The sequence below is a fragment of the Metopolophium dirhodum genome, chromosome 1 (assembly GCF_019925205.1).
Source record: "Metopolophium dirhodum isolate CAU chromosome 1, ASM1992520v1, whole genome shotgun sequence".
In the NCBI taxonomy this organism is placed as follows: Eukaryota; Metazoa; Arthropoda; class Insecta; order Hemiptera; family Aphididae; genus Metopolophium; species Metopolophium dirhodum.
In genome coordinates this window covers 11,158,660-11,180,398 of record NC_083560.1, presented here as the reverse complement: position 1 = coordinate 11,180,398, position 21,739 = coordinate 11,158,660, and the positions used below count along the sequence as shown (strand labels likewise).

Here is a 21,739-nt window from a genome sequence, read left to right as displayed (position 1 = left end):
TGATTCACAGATAATTATTTTTACAGATATCGATTTTGTTTCTTAACTAAACATAAAAATAATAACACAGTATGACTATATTGGCTATACTGTTAAGTGTTTGAACAAATATTTTTTTATTATTATTCATAATATTCATATTATTGTTATTAGTTATTTTATACGATTATACCTATACAAATAAATAATAATGTATGGACTAGATTCAATAAAAAGGAAGGTCGTGTTCGGTATAATTTTTTTTCGTGTGGGAACTTACTTATAGGTTAATTTTAGGACAGTAAAAATACTTAGATTTTCTTCAACAGTATCTTTTCTGATAGGAAAGTGAATCTAGTTGGTACTTTGGGAGGGTTAAAAGTAAAATTTCACACTTGTTTTCAAAAGCGCCATGAAAAACAAATTAACGCAAAAATACGCAAAATCTGTTTTCGAAAAAAACGATTTTGGTTTTTGGTGCAACTCTTAAACAAATGACTGTAGGTACCTACATTCAATTTTGACTGAATGTTTATATTAGCATTTTCTATACATCATAACATTTTCCCCCCCCCCCCCACCCCATTAATAATCTGTACCTACACCACTGGATGGAGACAATGAAATGCCCGTGTGTTACATAAATCGCTGCAGTGTTGTAAAAAATACTTTTAAAAAGTATTTAAGTAATTACTCAAATACTTTTAAAATACCTCATAATAATCAAAATTCTGATCAGTCATGTTAGTTTCTTTTTAGTGATAGTTCCACCACAACAATGAACTTTTCTCTACTGAGGTATAATATATTAGGTTAAAAACTATATAGGTATATATTTGGATATCCAAACTGTCATCGATCGTCGTCGACAATAAACAATAATGATATTATTGATAATCATTTTCTTGGTAAATAGGTGTTACTAAAAATTAGGAATAATATTTTCATACAGTTAAATCAGGGGGCTAATTGTCCCATGAAAATCAAAATGTGTCCCCTAAATGATAAAATACGTGTGTCCCAAGTTTTATAACATGTCTTCAGTTTTGTAGAAATAACAAACATTAATCATTTAAATATTTAAATTTACTAGTTACCTATTCCGTTAACTTAAGTTACCTACTTATTTTATTTTTATATTATGGACAAGTTTTTTATAAAAAAAAAAAAGATTAAATGATTATGGGTCAATACAAAGTAATTAAGTACCTGCCTTAATATAAAATAACTAAACATGCAGGTACATCAAACATTTAAAAAATTCTATGTTGTGTCTATTGAAATACAATATTGTTAACTGTAATACCTACTGAAAAGTCAACTAGTAAGAGCATCGTAAATTTATAGAATATTGTCATAATATTATAACGCGGTCGGGGATGACCCGTTAAATATAAGATATTCAGGGAAGAAATTAGTTCTTTTGAATACTATTTTTACCGTTGCTCGGGAGCACGAAATGTATCAGGATCTTAATATTACAAATATATAACGACAGATCTAAATTATTATTAATACAAACAAATTTATCATTACTTACGATCTACGAACAAAGTTACCAAAAATGTAGGATTGTACGGAGTTCTGTACGCGCGTTATGGAATCGCGGAGAACTACTTTTTTCTTACGTAGCGATATTGGCCGGAGCCTTACAATCATAAAATATATTATAAGTGGCACATAAAACCGGAAGGGCTTAATATATTATAGTCAACGCATAATATAAACTATTGTGCATATTATGATGCTTATAAAATAAACGTAATGATGTAACATACGTTACATTACCCCACTCTCTTTTAATGGAACATTTTAAATATTATATATATATATTTAAAAATAACAATATAAATCGTGTTCAAAACACCACTCCTTTTTTTTACAATTTAAGAAAATATTATTAAGGTTAGTTTTATTTAAATTGATTGAAATTTTACCTGTTTTGAAGATTTATCACTGTTTTGGTGCGAATGCGTGATGACTGATATTTACATTATATATTTATACATATACTGCATGTCTGCATTTATACACATAATATTAATTGTATTTTTGAGTGGCGAGCGCTCTATATCAATTATTTGTCGATTCATCAGTTTTTGATGATCGTATATGTATATAATGAAAATCAAATCTACGTAAACCTTTCTAATGTCAATGGCTTGTTTTTTTTGTGTTTGTGTTATTGTAAAATTTCAACCAGTTTATTACTACCATTCTTATATTTTATAATAATATTATGGGTATAATTAAGTATAGGTGTAAGTATATGCTATACATATCAGCAAAATTAATAATTTTAAATATGTATTGTTATTTATTTTAATTCTAAAATAAGTTAAGATATTAAAAAAATTAAACTGATTATCATAATCATAAATCGGATTTTAAAGAATTAGTTAGTTATTTTTTATTTAATAAATATAACTAAAAGGATCTACAGAATACATAATAATATACATATAATATAATATTATAAATTATAACAGTTTATTTAACAAACCCAATATTATTTTCTAAACATAATTAAATTTGTTTTTTGTAAAAACTTGAATATTCTATAAACTATTTTGTTACATAAATTATATTCTAATTGATGTTGATAACCTACTGTTTTTTATGTAATAATATATAACTATGTACAGCGCGCCGCACGTTTCTAATAATATTTGAGTGATTTGACACTATAACTAATAGGTAAGACAATTAGTATAGTATAACAATAGCAGAGGTCGTTGCAATCGTAGGAAAAACAATTAAACTATAGAAGGTGTCGTCATACGTATGTTTCCCAGTGGCGGATCCAGGGGAGGGCAAAGGGGGCATTGTCCCCCTCAATCGCCGTAGTTTCCCTTTGTTTTACACTGTGTTTAGCCAATTTTGTAGCAAATGTATATACTTTTTGTACTTTCACCCCCTCCATGCCTCCGCCAAAATTAAGCCCTGGATCCGCCATTGATCTTTCCTGGAAAGCCAACACCCATACTAAGGATGCGAGTCGACCAGCATACCAAATACAAGACCCGAACTCTGTCTCATGACCGAGCTTAGCCACTACTACGACCACCCACTCCAAAGGACACAATCATATATATATAGAAGCCCAGGACAAGAGCTCTTCAGACGTTTAGGGACACTCAGAGTCAGGTCGTAACACCACTCACAGTTTAAATTCTATTTTAAGAGTCGTAACACCACTCTTTTACACCATAATACAATATTATAACATTGTAATTTTGTACAACATTAATAAAAATTCATCATACCTAGTACATCGCGTATTTCATTTCTGCGTTGATGTATATATCGACGTCGGTTGGGACGTAACATGTGAAATACTACAAACATTTTTAAATATTTTTCAATTTTCTACACACATAGGCTTTTATTGTTTTTAGTGATTTAAAATAATTATAAAAGTTACCTCACTACCTCACTTACATGGTAAGTGGTATTTAAAAGCAGGGGGGAGGTTTTGGGTGTTACAACCCCCACAGGTTTTTTTTCGATAGAAAACTGTCAAAGCCTAAAAGTAACGGTTAAATTAATAAGTATGTTACCAGAAATCAGATGTATTTCAGACACCAAGTTAAATAAATTATAAGTTTAATACCCGCCGCCGACCAGAAGTCACCACCAATTGATAATCATTCTAATCATTCTGACTTATCACGTACCACGAACTATGATAGTAATAATTGTTATCAGATAAATAACAACATGATAATGTTACTATTTTTTTGTTTGCCGACGTTTATTGAATCACTCGGGAATCGTGATTCTTTGAAATTTGAACTAAAATACAGACTATAGTCGTACAAAGTTCTATTCATACGTTTTAGTACAAAATCATCATGCGAAAGTGTATTCATTTTAGTAAAACATCCAAAGTATCGCCTCGTCACATTGCGTTAATTTTCATTTGTAAGTATTATTAAATCACTATTGAATCACTCGGGAATCGTGATTCTTTGAAATTTGAACTAAAATACAGACTACAGTCGTACAAAGTTCTATTCATACGTTTTAGTACAAAATCATCATGCGAAAGTGTATTCATTTTAGTAAAACATCCAAAGTATCGCCTCGTCACATTGCGTTAATTTTCATTTGTAAGTATTATTATCTAGTTGTACTGATTATATTTCTTAATAATATGGAGTCAGTCTAATTTGCTGATTTGTTCACAAATATAGATTTCCAAAAAATCAATGAAATAGAAGGAAACAATGGCTAAAAATCTTCGAATTAAATGATTATACCGATGTCTACCTGGCATAGATTCCGCGGTAATCATTTCACAATTAATGATTGTAAACAATGCTCAGTAAACTAGTAAACATGGTCAGAGAGGCTGTCTTAAAACATAATCCAAACCACTTGTCTGGAATAGAGAAGTAAATTACATTTTAGTCATTTACAGCAACATTGGTACTACTTTGAGCACGGTTAGTAAATCGTATCTAAGAGATAAAATGCATTTAACTTAATTCATGAATTAGGTGTTTGTATATTTTGAAAATTATATTTCTCCAACGATGGGTTTGAAGAAAATGAACAGACAAATAAAGGATTTGGAGACGTTAAAGTTGAAGAATTTAATTCATCCAGAAAAGCATTAGATACTTAATAATGTCTAATTCACATACACTTATGTATGTATATTACTTAAGTCTCCGATTTCAAATGTTCGCCAAAACCAAAAATTATTAGTGGTTTATCGTTTTCAGTTCATACAGTGGATTATACTTATTGTTTTCAAAATTGAAGTATATGATGTACCACATACAAGAAACTAGGAATTTGAGCCAATGTATTGACAATTTTTCAAACGTTGACTTTCTTGAAGATAATTCTACCGACTAAGATGAAGCCATACAATATTGGAGCAAATTATGAAACTTAAAAGTGAGAATATTGTTGATAGGTTTTTATTTTAAAGCTACTCTACTGTGCTATTAACTAACATACCCTCTTATTCACTGGACACATTGTATAATATCTAATTGTGTGCGTAGACACATATTAGACTCGTATTTGTATATCGAAACAGCTCAACCTGTTTAGTCAAAATTAAATTAATTAATAAATAAATAATTATATGTTATAATCTTAAAATATCCCTAACTTGTTTTATAAATAAAATACAAATAAGTGCTTCCCTATAAGATTCCTTAAAATATATTTTTGCCTTTAAGTTAGATTATAATATTATGTAATATCACTCTAATATATTAAGACTAACGGTACAAAATTGTATCTACCGTACTCACATTTGCATGTTGCTCGTTAATTAAAGAGAGAAAACAAATGGGGCACTGGTATATTTTTAACAAAGTTTTCATTTTTTAGGCAATACAATTTTGCTGAGCAAGAATCTAATTTCAATAACACAGAGGGCCGCAACATATTTAAATTGCCAAGAAACACATAACTAGTTTGGACTTTAGTAGCTTTTCGGAAAGGAAATTGAATATAGTTGGATGACAGGTAAAAATTTAAAATTCAAAAATGGAAAATTCATAGGTGTTTTTATATACATTGGTCAAAATAGTTCTTTTAGAATTTTCTATACATTGTACAATTTTTAAAACAATTTTACTCTTTTTGAGATAGCTATAGGGATAAAAACATTTTGGAATTACATTTAAATTATTAGTTTTCTTTATTCACTATATTTTTTACAAATCCCATACCTAATTGATAATAATGATGATAATATACGGTTATTAACTACATTTGTTTTTAGAAACAAAAAATTATTTTATAACTTATCACTGTTGATCTGATTGTTGTGCATAGGCGGTCCCCAGATTTTAAACAGATACAGCATAGATGGCTAATTTCAAATGTTAGGGATGTCAGGAATGTGTACGAAGTTAGATTTACTGAGTATTGATGAACCATAATTTACTTTAGACTATTATATATAATTGTTGAAACTAGTAAACTAGTAATTTCCTTTCCTCCGAACTTGATTTTTCTTCATATGATAATCATAGTTATGATTGTGACTATATAATTACCGCTGTTAGCCTAGGGTCTACCTCCCTCTAGCCGACCCGTCATAACTGCACCCGTGATTGGTTGTTTGTTTCTTTTTCGGACGATGATATGTATAATTTTTTATTTAAATTTTATCGATTATTTATGTGATCGGTGAGTGAATATAAAAACGGTTAATGAAAACGTATTGAAATGTTTCTAGTGGTATTAATGGTAAATTAATTTTTATAGCACTTTATTACCCGTAAAAAGAAGGCGAATCTTATTAAAATTATGATTGTGCAACTACTTTTGGGTGTACCATGCTGCAGCCTGCAGTAATTGTAATTCAGCCACCCTGGTAGGTGATCCAACTACGTCGGATCACGGACAAATGACAACTCTTTCACCAATCACCTTGGTAGGCAATTTTTAAAATTCAATTTGATGAAAGCTTATAAACACAAATAATTTCAACTGTTGACTGTAACCAATGGGAACTACTAATAAATAAAAATAAAACTTCAATGTCCCTATTGAGAACCTCTTTAAAATGCGAATTTTTGGCAAATCCTTTCTTATTGCACGGTGAAAATATGAGAAGAACCTCTATTCCAAATTTCAAGTTTGTACGTTGCGTAGTTATTGAGTTACAGCGATCAGTGACTAAGTGGAATTTTGATTTTATATGTATAGACATCTTTCAGGTCCATCGTCTATGTGTTGTTGTTTAGTAAATGTGACTTATACTTAACGTTGTTTTCAAGCAATGGTTACTGCTAGATTTCAATGTTAATAGTAAAATTAAATCTTAATTCAAAAATTTAAATATTTACTTTCCAATTACCTACTAATACATTGTATCACATATTTAATTATTATAATGTTTTTTAGAGTTGACACACATATTTTGTTTGTGTCTTGTTCTGAACAATTGGATCAAAAGCCACATTCAGCTGTTATCACACATGTCATTTGTGATATCTCGTAACTATTGAACAAGATTTTTGGACAAACCTGGCTTCACCTGTCAGAATGTTGCCAAAGCTGTGTGGTGGTGAGCTCTGAAAAGATATATTATATTGAAGATGTTGCTGATAGGCTGTTAAAAACTTTGAGGTGTCCTACAAAGTATGTACATTTATTGATTATAGTAATATTACCTATCATTCAATTCAAATTTAACACCATCCATTACAGTGACCTACTTGTAACCTACTGTACATCTGAGCGACATCTACTTACCCACCTTTTCTTATATTGTATATATTATAACTAATTATTAATAAATAGCAAAAACAATTATGAAATGAAGTAATGTGGTATGTAAACTACTAGGTCTATGTTGTTTATTTAAAAATATTTTGGTGCGGAATTAGGTGTGCAGTAGCAAAATATCTTAATTTTAGGCTTTGGCTTAGCCATTACTACGACTTATCGTATGCACAGACACAAAAAAAATAGTTTCATAATAGGGCAATTCACTCCAATTTTTAAACTGACAATGCTTAATGTGAACTGCTCTGATAGATCAAATCTAACAGCCCGTGTTACATCTTACTTAAATTTAAAGTTTAAATCTTAGTCCGTGGCTATAAGTAACCACCAATAATCATTGTGACTTATCACTATGTACCACAAACTATGATATTAATAATTGTTATCAAATAAATAACAACATAATATTATTATTTTTTCATTTGTTGACGTTTGAATCACTGGCGAATTGCGATCATTTAAAATTTGAACAAAAATACACACCACAGACGTACAGATTTCTCATAATTCTATTCATACATATTATTGCATAACCACCATGCATAAGTATATTGTTTTTAGTAAAACATCTGAAGTATCGCCTAGCCACATTATGTTAGTTTTAATTTGTAAGTATTATTTTCTAGTTGTATTGATTATATTTCTTAATAATATGGAGTTGGTCTAATTAGCTAATTTGTTCACAACTATAGATTTCCAAAAAATGAAAATAGAAGGAAAGAATGGCTTAACATCTTCAAATTAAATTATCCCAATTTCAATCTGACATAGTATCTGCGGATTATTTCATAATTAGTGATTGTTAACAATGCTCTCAAAACATAATCCAAACCATTTGTCTGGGATAGTCGTAAAATAAATTTTAGTAATTTACAGCATCATTGGTACTATTCTGAGCACGATTAGTAAATCGCATCCATGAGGTAAGGTCTTTTAATATAATTCATGAATTCGGTATTTAGATATTTTTTACAACTTGACATTTTCAGAAAATTATATTTCTCCAGCGATGAGTTTGAAGAAAATGAACAGACAAATAAAGGATTTAGAGACGTTAAAGTTGATGAATTTAATTGACCCAGAAAATCCTTAGAAACTTAATAATGTCTAATTCTTATACACTTATGTGAGTATATTACTTGAGTATCAGATTTTAAATGGTTTTTTTTTTTTAGTTCATATAGTGGATTATACTTATATTTTCAAAACTGAAATATATGATGTACCACATACAAGAAGCTAGGAAGTCGATCAAATATGCTGACAATTTTTCAGACATTGGCTTTCACGAAGATAATTCTACCGACTTAGATGAAGCCATACAATATTGGAGCAAATTATGAAACTTAAGGGTGAGAATATTGTTAATAGGTTTTTATTTAAAGCTATTTTACAGTGCTTTAAACTCTCATATCCACCAGTTCACGGGACACATTGTATAATGTCTATAATTGTGTGATTGGACATATATTTGAATATAGAAAGGCCTGTTTTTGTTAAAATAAATTGATATATAAAAAATTATATGTTAATATCTCAAAATATCCATATCTTGTTTTTAAAATAAAATACAAATAAATGCTTAGTGCTTTTCTTTGGACTTCAGTATCTTTTCTGAAAGGAAAGTAAATATAGTTGGATGATAGGTAAAAATTGAATATTCATAGGTGTTTTCAAATACATCGGGCAAAACAGTTATTTTAGCATTTTCTATACACCATACAATTTTTAAATCAATTTTATTTATTTGAGCTAACTATAGGGGATAAGACATTTTAATGGAATCACATTAAAAATATAAGTCTTCTTTGTTTACTGTCATTTTAACAAATCCCATACCTTATTGATAATAATGTTGATAATATACAGTTATCAACTGCATTTATTTTTAGAAACAAAAAATTTTTTTAGAACTCGTCACTGTTGATCTGATTGTTATGACAATTAAACTGTAGTTTGGGACATTGCGAGTAAGTGGCAACTTGCTACAAAATAAAGTTCTATTGAAGTGTAAAATCATGTTAACATTATGAACATCTAAACTTTCATATAGATACAAACTAATAAGTTGTACAACTTAATTATTGGTACAGGTTAATATGAATTGTTTATTTTATATATAATATCACATTTATTTATAACTTATATCTTTTAGGTCCATAGTTTATGTGTAGTTGTTTAGCAGATGTCTTACACTAAACAGTTGTTTTCATGCAATGGTTATTACTAGATTTCAACGTTAATACTAAAAGTAAATCTTAATTAAAAAATACTCTGTTCAAAAATTTAAATATTTACTTTCCAAATACCTACTATTAACATTGTTTTTCATATTTTATTATCATAATGTTTTTAGAGTTTACACACATATTTTGCATATTTTGCAAGACTAAGTGAACACCAATTACCTTCAATTGCACTCTAAATCATGTTTGTGAATAAAATTATTTGCCAATGACTTATTTATAATTATAAAAAAACTTTATTTTTAAATTTTATAATAAGAGAAAAAAGTATTTAAAATCTTTATTAATTATACTATCATAATTTTCATACTTTTCATATTTATAGTTTAATTGTAATTTAAATTATTTTAGAATTCCTCACTGGTGATCTGATTGTTGTGCATAGGCGTTCCCCAGATTTTACTTCAGATGCAGCATAGATGGCTAATTTCTAGAGAAGTAAAATACATTTTAGTAATTCACAGACACATTGGTACTACTCTGAGCACGACTAATAAATTATATCCAAGAGGTAAAATGAATTTAACATAATTCATGAATTTCTGTTGTATTTATATATTTAATACAACTTGACATTTTCAGAAAATTGTGTTTCTCCAACGATGAGTTAGAAGAAAATGAACGGACAAATAAAGAATTTGGTATTGCCAACCGCAGGAAGGGGACCGTAGATATATACTCCCTGTATTGTGATGATTACCTAACTTAACCACAATAACATAATATTATATTATCGTTCACCGACTTTTAAAATCATTCAATTAGGTATTTAAAATTTGAATAAAAATACCGACTACATTCGTATAGAGTTGTATTTATATGTTTTAGAACAAAATCATCATTCATAAGTGTATTCTTTTAAGTAAAACATCAAAAATATCGGCTTTCCACGTTACTTTAATTTTCAATTTCATTTTTAGTTGTACTGTTTATATTTCTTAATAATATAGGGTCAGTCTAATTTGCTAATTTGTTCACAAATATAGATTTCCAAAAACCGATTATAGAAGGAAATAATGGCGGTAATCATTTTACAATCAGTGATTATAAACAAGGTTCAGTAATTAGTAGATATTATGGTTAGAGGCTGTCACAAAATATAATCCAAACCACTTGTCTGGGATATAGAAGTAAAATAAAAAATATAAAATAAATTTTAATAATTTACAGCAACCCTGGTAGTACTGCTCTGGGCACGACTAGTAAATCTTATCTAAGAAGTAAAATTTATTTAACATTATTCATGTATTTCTGTTGTGTTTATATATTTTTTACAACTTGACATTTTCAGAATATTGTGTTTTTCCAACGATGAATGAGAAGAAAATGAACAGACGAATAAAGGAGGATATGGAGACCTTACAATTGATGATTTTAATTCACCCAGAAAAGCCTTAGATACTTAATAATGTCTAATTCACACACACTTATGTAAGTATATCACTCAAGTATCCAATTTTAAATTTGTGATATCGTAACTATTGTACAAGATTTTTTGACAAACCTTGCTTCACCTGTCAGAATGGTTGGCATGAGCTGTGAAAAGATATATTATACAGAAGATGTGTCTGATCATAGTAATATTAACTATCAAATTTCATTAAATATGTAAATTATAGGTTTACTGGTCGTCAAACCCGTTCCTATTCATGGAATTTACTTCTCAACAAGAAAAGACAAACTTCTATGAAAGAAGGCTAAGCGAATACCAATTACATTCAATTGCACTCTGAATCATCTTTTTGAATAAAACTATTTGTCTAAGACATATTTATAATTTTAAGAAAACTTTATTTTTAAATTTTATAGTTGGAGAAAAAGTATTTAAAATCTTTATTAGTTATACTACCATAGTTTTCATACTTGTCGTATTTATAGTTTAATTGTAATTTAAAATTTAGAAATATATGACTAATGTGTTGTAATTTATTGTTATACTTGTAGTAGTTTTTTGTACATACTAAATAAGAAATTTTTAGTGAGTAAGAAGAAATAAATTTGATTATAATACAAGATATAACTGTTGGCATATAAAACAATGAGAACATTTTTTTTCATATCTTTGAATATAACAGAACTTTAAAAGTAATCGTATGATCAATATGTTGCTTTTATCTTTCTAACTTAAGTTTTACCGTTTTTATTTACATTTTATTATGATTAGAGCGCGGATTTCTATGCATTCGCATATTCATGGTATGATAATTTAATTTGTTTCATGACCATAACGATTTAAACCTTTTTTTCTATATGAGAAAAAGAAATCTAATTTTTACACATACATTTGTTTCATGTTATTCTGATTCTAAATAAATCAATTTTTTATTGGTGTTTTGCAATTATTTCAGTTGTGGCACTTAAATATTGAATATATATGCTTATTGTGAAATAGTAATAAAAAAAAACGTATTTTAACTATTAAAAATTAAAAACACGATTCCTAGTAATGCATGGCAGTAGTTACAGCTCTTAAATATTTTATTTGGGTTAAGTGTAGAAAAACTGGAAATTAGAATCGTATATATTCAATTTTCGAATAAAAAATTGGAAATCTATATTTGAAAAAAAATTAGTTAATTAGACTGATTCCATATTATTAAGAAATATAATCAGTACAACTAGAAAATAATACTTACAAATTAAAACTAACATAATGTGGCTAGGCGATACTTCAGATGTTCTACTAAAAACAATACACTTATGCATGGCGATTATGTTATAATATGTATGAATAGAACTATTAAAACTCTGTACGACTGTGGTCTGTATTTTTGTTCAAATTTCAAATAATCGCAATTCGCGAGTGCTTTAACGAAAAAATAATAATATTTTGTCATTATTTATTTGATAACAATTATTACTATCATAGTTCGTGCTACATAGTGATAAGTCACAATGATTATCAATTGGTGGTTACTTCTGGCCACGGACTATGATTTAAATTTAAATTTTAAGTAAGACGTAACACGGGCATTTTATCGTCTCCGTCTTGTATAGCAAATTTACGATCAGCAGTTCACATTTAGCATCGGTAGTTTAAAAATTAGAGTGAATCGCCCTTTTTCCTTTGGAGTGGGTGGTCGTAGTAGTGGCTAAGTTCGGTCACGAGACTGAGTTCGGGTATTGCACCCGACTTATTTTCGAATTTTGGAGCGGTTAACGACGGCGCCGAGGAGCGTAGCGACGAGTGCTGATACACGCGGAGTCACTGACAAGGGATATTGTGATCGAGCTGTGATATTGTGTAAATTTACAGTTTTTAAAAACTATATAATGTATATAAAATGCTAAAAGAAGTGTTTTGCCCGATGTATTTAAAAACACTTATGAATTTTAAATTTTTACCTGTCATCCAACTATATTCAATTTCCTTTCCGAAAAGCTACTAAAGTCCAAACTACTTATGTGTTTCTTTGCAATTTAAATATGTTGCAGCCCTCTGTGTTATTGAAATTAAATTCTTGCTCAGCAAAATTTTATTGCCTAAAAAATGAAAACTTTTTAAAAATATATCAGTGCACCATTTGTTTTCTCTCTTTTAATAACGAGCAACATGCAAATGTGAGTACGGTAGATACAATTTTGTACCGTTAGTCTTAATATATTAGTGATATTACATAATATTATAATCTAACTTAAAGGCAAAAATATATTTTAAGGAATCTTATAGGGAAGCACTTATTTGTATTTTATTTATAAAATAAGTTATGGATATTTTAAGATTGTAACATATAATTATTTATTTTTACTAAACGGGCTGTGCCCTTTCGATATACAAATATAATATGTCCACCCACACAATTAGATATTACACAATGTGTCCCATGAACAATTGGGTATGAGTGTTTATAGCATAGTAAAATAGCTTTAAAATAAAAACCTATCAACAATATTCTCACCCTTAAGTTTCATAATTCGCTCCAATATTGTATGGCTTCATCTAAGCAGCTAGAATTATCTTCAAGAAATTTGAACGTTTGAAAAATTATAACAATAAATATGCAACCGCATACAAATCCGCGCTCTTATCATAATAAAATGTAAATAAAAAAACTGTAAAACTTAAGTTAAAAAGTTGAAATTAACATATTTAACATAAGATTTAGTTTAAAGTCCTGTTATATTTATAGATTACAAAACAAAATTTTTTTAATTGTTTTATATGCCTACAGTCACATCTTATATTATATTACAATTTATTTCTTCTTAATTAGTTATTTAGTATGTATAAATAACTGCTGCAAGTATAACAATAAATTACAACACATTAGTCATATATTTCTAAATTTTACATTACAATTTAACTATAAATACGACAAATATGAAAAGTATAATAGTATAATTTATTTAGAATTTAAATAAATTACATTTTTATAATAAAATTAAAAAATAAAAATTTTCTTATAATGGTAAATAATATGCCATTGACAAATACGATTCAGAGTGCAATAATTTAAGGTAATTGGTGTTCGCTGAGTCTTCTTTCAAAGTTTGTTGTTCCTTGTTGAGAAGTAAGTTCCGTGTGTGGGAACAGGTTTAACGACCAGTAAACCTATAATTTACATATTTGATTAAATTTGATAATTATTATTACTATGATCAATAAATGTACGTACAATAGGACCCCGCTAATTTTAACAGCCTATCAGCAATATCTTCAATATTATAATATATCTTTTCACAGCTCATGCTCATGCCAACCATTCTGACAGGTTAAGCATTAATCAAAAAATCTTTACAATAGTTACGATTTCACCAAACATATATGTGATAACAGTTGAAGGTGGCTTGTGATCCAATTGTTTAGAAGGAGACACAGGCAAAATATGTGTGTAAACTCTAAAAACATTTTAAAATACAATAAAACTATAAATATGACAAATATGAAAAGTATGATAGTATAATTTATATTGATTTAAATACCTACTTTTCTTTTTTATTATATACTTTCTGATGTGTAGTGTGTTGAAATATAGGAAAAATAAGTACACAAATAATAGGAAATAGGTACCTATCAGAATATACTTATTTAAAAGTCTTCATCAATTATGTCCATTGTTGATAGTTGAGGAATTTTAATAACAGCCACTGAAGCTTTTTGGTAATCGCCAATTTTTTTTTTCAAAGAAGTTTGTCTTTCCTTGTTGTAAATGGGTACGGGTTTGACGACCTGTAAACCTATAATTTACATATTTAATTAAATTTGATAGTTAATATTAGTATGGTCAATAAATGTACGTACTGTAGGATTCACCAATTCAAAAACAGCATATCAGTAACAAATTCAATATATATAGACATCTTTTCACAGCTCAAGTCAACCATCCTAACAAGTAAAGCCTTTGTCAACAAATCTTGTTCAATAGTCACGGATTCACAAATGGCATATTGTGTTATAACAGCTTGAGGTGGCTTTTGAACCAATTGTTTAAATAAGAGACGGGCAAAATCTGTGTGTAAACTCTAAAGAACATTTAAATAATAAAATATGTGATATAATGTTTGTACTAGTTATTTGGAAAGTAAATATTAAAATTTTTGAGCAGAGTATATTTAATTAAGATTTAATTTTATAATTAACTTTGATATCAAGAAATAACTATTGCTTGAAAACAAAACAGATTTAATAAAAGCATATTATATAGTATAAGCTTAAATATACAATTGAACATTTAATACATTTTTAACTAAAAAATAATTTGCAAATTGTTATAAATTTTGTCAAAATGTGAACTTTAAATGTTTATAAAAAATTGGAAATCTATATTTGAAAAAAAATTAGTTAATTAGACTGATTCCATATTATTAAGAAATATAATCAGTACAACTATAAAATAATACTTACAAATTAAAACTAACATAATGTGGCTAGGCTATATTAAAAAAAAAAAAACACTTATGTATGGTGATTATGTAATAACATGTATGAATAGAACTTTTAGTAATGTATAAAATGTTCAAATTTTATAGCTAAGGATTGAACACTTACAACAAGGTTCCAGGTAAGTAGGTTATTCTGTAAGCAAAAAATGTCAAATATAAAAATCACAGTTGTTTTTTTTGATATATATATCTAGTTATTTAATGTTCAAATTTGGAGGAAATTACATATTATAAATAACCAAAATTACACACATATTGTATACCTACAATGATATTATATCATATTGAATTCAAATTCAAATTTTAGACCATCCATTATACGGCTAAAGACCCACTTGAAACCTACTATACAGCAGAGCGACATCCCTTACCAACATTTTACTTTCTTGATTTTTAATCAAATAAGTATTGTAACTGAAATGAAAAAGTCTGAATTTTGAAAACTTTAAGAATCTGTGTTAAATAGAAAACTAATAAATATGTAACTCAGTAATGATAAGAAGGTAGGTAATTTATCTAGCTATAATATAAAATATAATGAGAGGAGAATAGCTAGAAAGTTGGTTGCTAACTCATTAAAAAGAGATTATCAAGTAGATATTAAATGTAGAATTAAAATTTTTAAAAAAAAATTATTTAATTTTTCATAGATGTTATTTTTTGCTAGACTTTCATTTAGCGAGGTAGATTTCTGGAATTGGGAACGGATTTCGTTGTTTGGTGTCTTGTTAGATTCACATTGTCTAGGAAAAGTGCAGTGATGATTTTCAGAAGTTTATCTCCAATCGTTAGTTCATTACAAAGCTGTAAAGCTGAAAAACATCAAAAAATGCCCGATAAAATTGATGTGACAAATTTCTACAAACGATCTGACCGTTGTTTATTATTCTGTAAAAGCATACTTTTAGCTGTAGCAATCTTTTAAGCTTACTTTTAGCATACTTTATGTACTAGCATACTGATCTACACTTAATATATTTGACATCATTGTATCTGTTTGTAATAATTAATAATCAACTTTATTTAATATTTGTATGCTTAAATTATTTTAATTGTAATAACTATGTCTGCTATTGTCACAGTATTCACAAGCTCAATGGCGAATTAAAATAGGAGCGTATAATTGTTGAATATAATATATTTTTGTAATTTTAAAAATTAAAACCTATCTATTTTAAACTTTTCAGGTGTTGTGGTCCTGCTTTTTCCAAACGATTTCCGCACAGCAGCCTTACCTTATTTACAGCAGCATCACATCAACTCTCATAATAGTTGTAGTTAGTATTAGTGATAGTTTTAATTTTAGCTATATTTGTAATTAAAAAAAAAAACGGGGTTCTCCCCCCCCCCCCAAAAAAAAAAAAAATAGTTGCAGCTGTAGTTTAAAAGAAAATAGCTGTTTTAGTTTTAGCTGTAGTTTAAAAAAAAGAAAATAACCCCAAAAAAGTAGTGGTAGTTGTAGTTTTAATTAAAATTAAAATAAATTATAGTTTTAGTTTTAGCTGTAGTTGAAAAAAAAAAACCCAAAAAAAGTAGAAAAAAAAAATCCAAAAAAAGGAGTGGTAGTTTTAATTAAAATTTAAAAAAAAAATAGTTGTTTTAGCTATAGTAAAAAAAAACTCCCCAAAAAAAGTAGAAAAATAAAACCAAAAAAAAGTATTTTCAGTGGTAGTTGTAGTTAAAGTTATAAGTATAATTGTAGTTGTAGTTTTAGTTATAATATTAGTTGTCGAAGAGGGTAAACTCAGACAGCAAAAAGTCGTAGAAGTCTTACTCAGGCAGATAAAAGTGGGAATAAATTTGTAATTCAGACACAGAAAAAAATTATTTATAAGCTTTAAAATGAGTTTATAAAAAAATTTGGATGAGGTAGCTTATTATGTTAAGACTCAATATCCAAATTTAAATTTTGGAAATGTCTCAGTTTCTGACAGTTGTGTAACTAATATTTGCAATATCATCTTTAATAAAGAAAATTATAATAGTTTAAAAAAATCAATAGCAAATGCTATTAATAGAAAAACTTCATCTCTTCATAAACGTATTGAAAGTATGAACAATGTTGATTTATGTAATGTGTCAGAAATGAATAGTACAATAGTAAAATGTATTAGATTCTGAGCGAAGCGATGAATGTATTGATTTTTCAATGATGTGTGTTTTTTTTTATTTTTGTGTCTGTCATCACCTTTTAAGACAGTAAAAGTGCTTGGATTTTCTTCAATAGTAAAATTTCCCAGTAGTTTTCACAAGCGACTTGAAAAACAAAAGAAAAATTAAGGAAAAACGGGAATTTTTAGGCAAAATCTGTTTTCAAGAAAATCGATTTTGGTTTTTGTTGTAACTCTAAAACAAATGACCGTAGGGATATGAAATTTTGACTGAATGTTTATATTAGCATTTTCTATACACCATAAAATTTACAAAATATTTTGACTCTTTTTGAGCTGTTTACGGCAATTGTCAGTTTTCAATTTTTTTAGTTTTTTTTTCTATAAATATCAATAAAATTTTATCTGTTGAGTAAAAAAGCTTGAACATTTAATAGAAGGCTCCTAGGTTATTGTTTCAAAGGCAAATGAAAAAAATTAAAAATTCTTAGTCACAGTTTTTATTTATAAGCATTTAAAGTTCAAATTTTGACAAAATACGGAAAAATCACGAAAAATAGCAAATTATTTTGAGTTGAGAATTCATAAAAATTTTTCTTTTTAAATCTAAGATTTGAAAATGTAATATAAGATTACTCATAAGTTTGTCTACCTTTATCAAAAAAAAAATGTCTAGAAGAAACTTAAATTAAATTTTTATGAGCGTCTGAAATTTATATTTTTACAACATTTGATATTTACTCGATTTCTCATGTAACAATTTTCTTATTTTATTGTAATTAAAAAACGAATAACTGTAGATACTTGAAAATTTCACTGAATGTTTTTATTAGCATTTTCTATAAACCATAAAATTTTGAAAATATTTTGACTCTTTTTGAGCTGTTTACGGACATTGTCAGTTTTCAATTTTTTTAGTTTTTTTTTCTATAAATATCAATAAATTTTTATTTGTTGGGTAAAAAAGCGTGAAAATTTAATATAAGGCTCCTGATATATCGTTCTAATAGCAGTTGAAAAATATTAAAAATACATAGGCACAATTTTTTTTTATAAGCATTTAAAGTTCAAATTTCGACAACATTTATCAAATTTATAATTTATTAATTATTTTGTGATTAATTTTATAAATTTTCAACTTTTATGGCTAAGGATTGAAAATTTAAAACAAGGCTCCACGTAAATAGGTTATATATAAATTACTTTATTCAAAATAATATCATCAAATTTACTTGATAAAATCATAAGCTGACTGACCGTTTTCGCTCAGAATCGTTTTTCTTATACAATGATATTATATCATTGAATTCAAATTTAACACCATCCATTACAGTGACCCACTTGTAACCTACTGTACAGCAGAGCGACATCCACTTTTCCACCTTTTGAAAATTGTAACTATACGTCTAGTGATTTCTTAAATTACAATAGCATAATTCTAAATGCCATATGTAAACACATTAAAGTAGCTGCAAATCATGTCAACCGTACTAAAGTGTATAGGAAATTTAAAAAACACTTTGATGTGTCTTTGTGTAATCCATCAGATAACACAAACAATATGAATTCAAATAGTGTTTATTTTAATGAAAATTCTAGTGTTGAAAATTGCATTTCATATTCTGATCACACAGAGCCTGAACTTGTGCATAAAGACCACGTTTCACTTGAATACACAAGTGTATCGCCCCAAAGTGATTGCAGTTGGATGATAAGAAATCCACTAATACCTTGTAGTGCTCCAATTCTACCACAAAGCATAAGGGTTGAATCTGATTTTGTTACACCGAGTAAATTGGAATGCAGAAAAAATGTTGGACTTGTGCCAAGTCCCCTTAAAAATTCCTATTTTAAGAAAACCCCAGTTAACGCTGGTATTGTGCTATCTTTGGAAACAAAAAATTGTTTTCCAAAGCAATACGATAGCGACGAATGTCCATTTTTATGTGAAGAGTGGTCTCTTTTGTTATATACACATATTAACGGTAAAAAACTTTTGGAAAAGACTAAATATCCTATTATGTTTAGGAAGCGCATAAGAACTGTGAACAATACATGCGTTGTTAATGCAAAAAGTGTTAGATATTTTAAAAATCATTGCAATGTGTACATGTATTATAGCCATGAGGGGTGTAAACTTTTTAGAATTAAAGTCCAGCCTCAAAACGGAAAGTTTGTGGCGAAAGTATATAGTTCTGGTTTAAATTACCATCACAATCCAGATGACAATGGTCTCACGAACCACGTAAAAGGATTTCAGGGAGACTTATACATAGAAGCGCTAAAAAAGACTAAAGCGTTTTCTTTCAGGTCGGACGCTGCTGACATGGCATCACCTACTCAGTTGAATTGTGTTAATTTGCAAGGCATTAAATCAGATGACATCGTCAGAAAAATCATTAAATCAGAGGCCTTAAATGCTTATGATTTTCATGACATTGTATTGATGTGTAATGACAAAGAAAACAACTTTGTAAAACATATCGGCATACCGTCTGTTCACTGTTATAGTAACGAGCAGTTGGACATACTAAAAAATCTGATTAAAAAACAAAAATCAGTAACTGGGTATTTGGATGCAACTGGTACAGTGGTCAGGAAAATTGACAAGAACAGCAAAAGGATTCTGTACTATGTTCTAGTTGTTAATGTCCCATTACCTAGAAGCTCAAGTGTCACGTGTCCCGTTGTTGAAATGATAAGTTCAGCCCACGACATTGTTGCGATTTCACAATGGCTGAACGCTTTTAAAGCATTCGTTTTGAAACACAAACTGACTTGGCCAGTATTCACAAATATAGTGACAGATTTCAGTTATGCCCAAATGAATGCCTTGTGTATAGGATGGAATGGTTTTACTTCCATATTCGACTACCTTAACTGGTGTTACAGAGTATTGGTTGATAACCACGACGAATCTAATGTCACCATCATAAATATAATGTGCAAATCATTACACAAAAATTATAGTAAACCATGTCTACACATATTTTCAATCTGAGAAAAACCATCGTAAGACTGTAGAAAAAACCAAAAAAAATCATGTTATTGATTGGATATGTATACTTTTTAACACAAAAGATGTTTGACAGATGTTGAACAATGGTTCAAAATATTTTCAGTAATACTGTTGTCACCTTATGGTATAGCAGACACAAAAATGCCATTAGTACAATGAGAGCCAAGTGTAATGATAAATACCAATTCCCAAATGAATCGAACAACGAAGATGAGGATCACTTGGAGGAAATAAATAAATTTCTATGCGAATTCAACACGAGTAATTCCATGATGTTCTGTAGATTTCAGTCAATCATAGAACAGGTTAAATCTGAAGTCTTAAATTGATCTGTAAATATTGAAAATACAAGCATTAATGAATATTATGACGAATCATATTTACACGAGTTTATAGCTAAGTGTGTACCTTTCTTAGCACTGTGGACACCTATTATGAATAATAAAGTCAACAATGGCATTGAAATCCGCCAGAGTAATGCTACCGTTGAATCTTGGTTTAAAACAGTCAAACAAGACATACTAGAAGGCGACCGTAGGTTTAAATGCGGCTGGTTTTTAAAACTTATGAGACAGCGTGTGACGAATGTACACAAACAAATGAAGTACAATATTAGAAAAGGAAATTGCACTCGTGCGCTTGATTTTGACAGTAAGTCTAAACAGAGTACAACTAAAAAAAAGGGAAAAAGAAAAATTTCAGAATTGTCTAGCCTTAACCATTTAGACGAAACAGAAAGTTGGGGAAAAAAAGAAAAACAACACAAACATCTCCAACACACCAACTACCGTCCTTTCAAAGCACAGTCGTTAAAAATCCCAAAGTCTTCGACCATTATGGCAGATAAAAATAACATTTAGCCCAAAGTGGTCGATGGTATCAAAAGCGTTGTGGTTATAGAATGTGACAATGAAACTAGGTTCACTATTGATGAGCCCATTAACAACGACATGGTTGTACATGATTTGAGTAAGCCATTGGGCGATATTTTTTTAATGAAATCGGTTACGACACCTGGCAGTCATAAATCTCCGTTTCAACGATCAGTGCAATCTATAGATTTACACAAAAATATGCTACCTAAAGATTTGACATGCTACAAACGAATGGCAGAGAATAATAATTATATAGTTGGAACTTATAGTTACTTATAGTTAGTAATTGATAAAGAACAAAATTGTGACATCTTGACCGACCTTTACTTCTAAGATTTTGATACATTGTCTGGGGAAGAATGG

At 28.5% G+C, this 21,739-nt stretch overlaps 3 long non-coding RNA genes and 1 pseudogene across 3 annotated transcripts; 2 read left to right on the top strand and 2 right to left on the bottom strand.

Moving 5' to 3' along the window:
* Positions 1-3,750: 3,750 nt before the first annotated feature.
* On the top strand, positions 3,751-7,841 carry LOC132936584 (uncharacterized). Its single transcript, XR_009663490.1, has 7 exons — positions 3,751-4,091; positions 4,176-4,427; positions 4,482-4,634; positions 4,710-4,887; positions 5,332-5,469; positions 6,859-7,095; positions 7,731-7,841. It is a non-coding gene; the product is annotated as an uncharacterized LOC132936584 (long non-coding RNA).
* A 2,075-nt stretch (positions 7,842-9,916) lies between these two features.
* Positions 9,917-11,436, top strand: LOC132936585 (uncharacterized). Its single transcript, XR_009663491.1, has 5 exons — positions 9,917-9,999; positions 10,071-10,253; positions 10,475-10,708; positions 10,780-10,919; positions 11,108-11,436. It is a non-coding gene; the product is annotated as an uncharacterized LOC132936585 (long non-coding RNA).
* Positions 11,437-13,665: 2,229 nt separating this feature from the next.
* On the bottom strand, positions 13,666-14,916 carry LOC132950884 (uncharacterized). The gene is made up of 4 exons (XR_009665264.1): positions 14,731-14,916; positions 14,416-14,666; positions 14,105-14,327; positions 13,666-14,040 (listed from the first exon to the last, which is right to left on the bottom strand). It is a non-coding gene; the product is annotated as an uncharacterized LOC132950884 (long non-coding RNA).
* Positions 14,917-20,787: 5,871 nt separating this feature from the next.
* On the bottom strand, positions 20,788-21,453 carry LOC132934291 (uncharacterized; annotated as a pseudogene).
* Between the last annotated feature and the right edge of the window lie 286 nt (positions 21,454-21,739).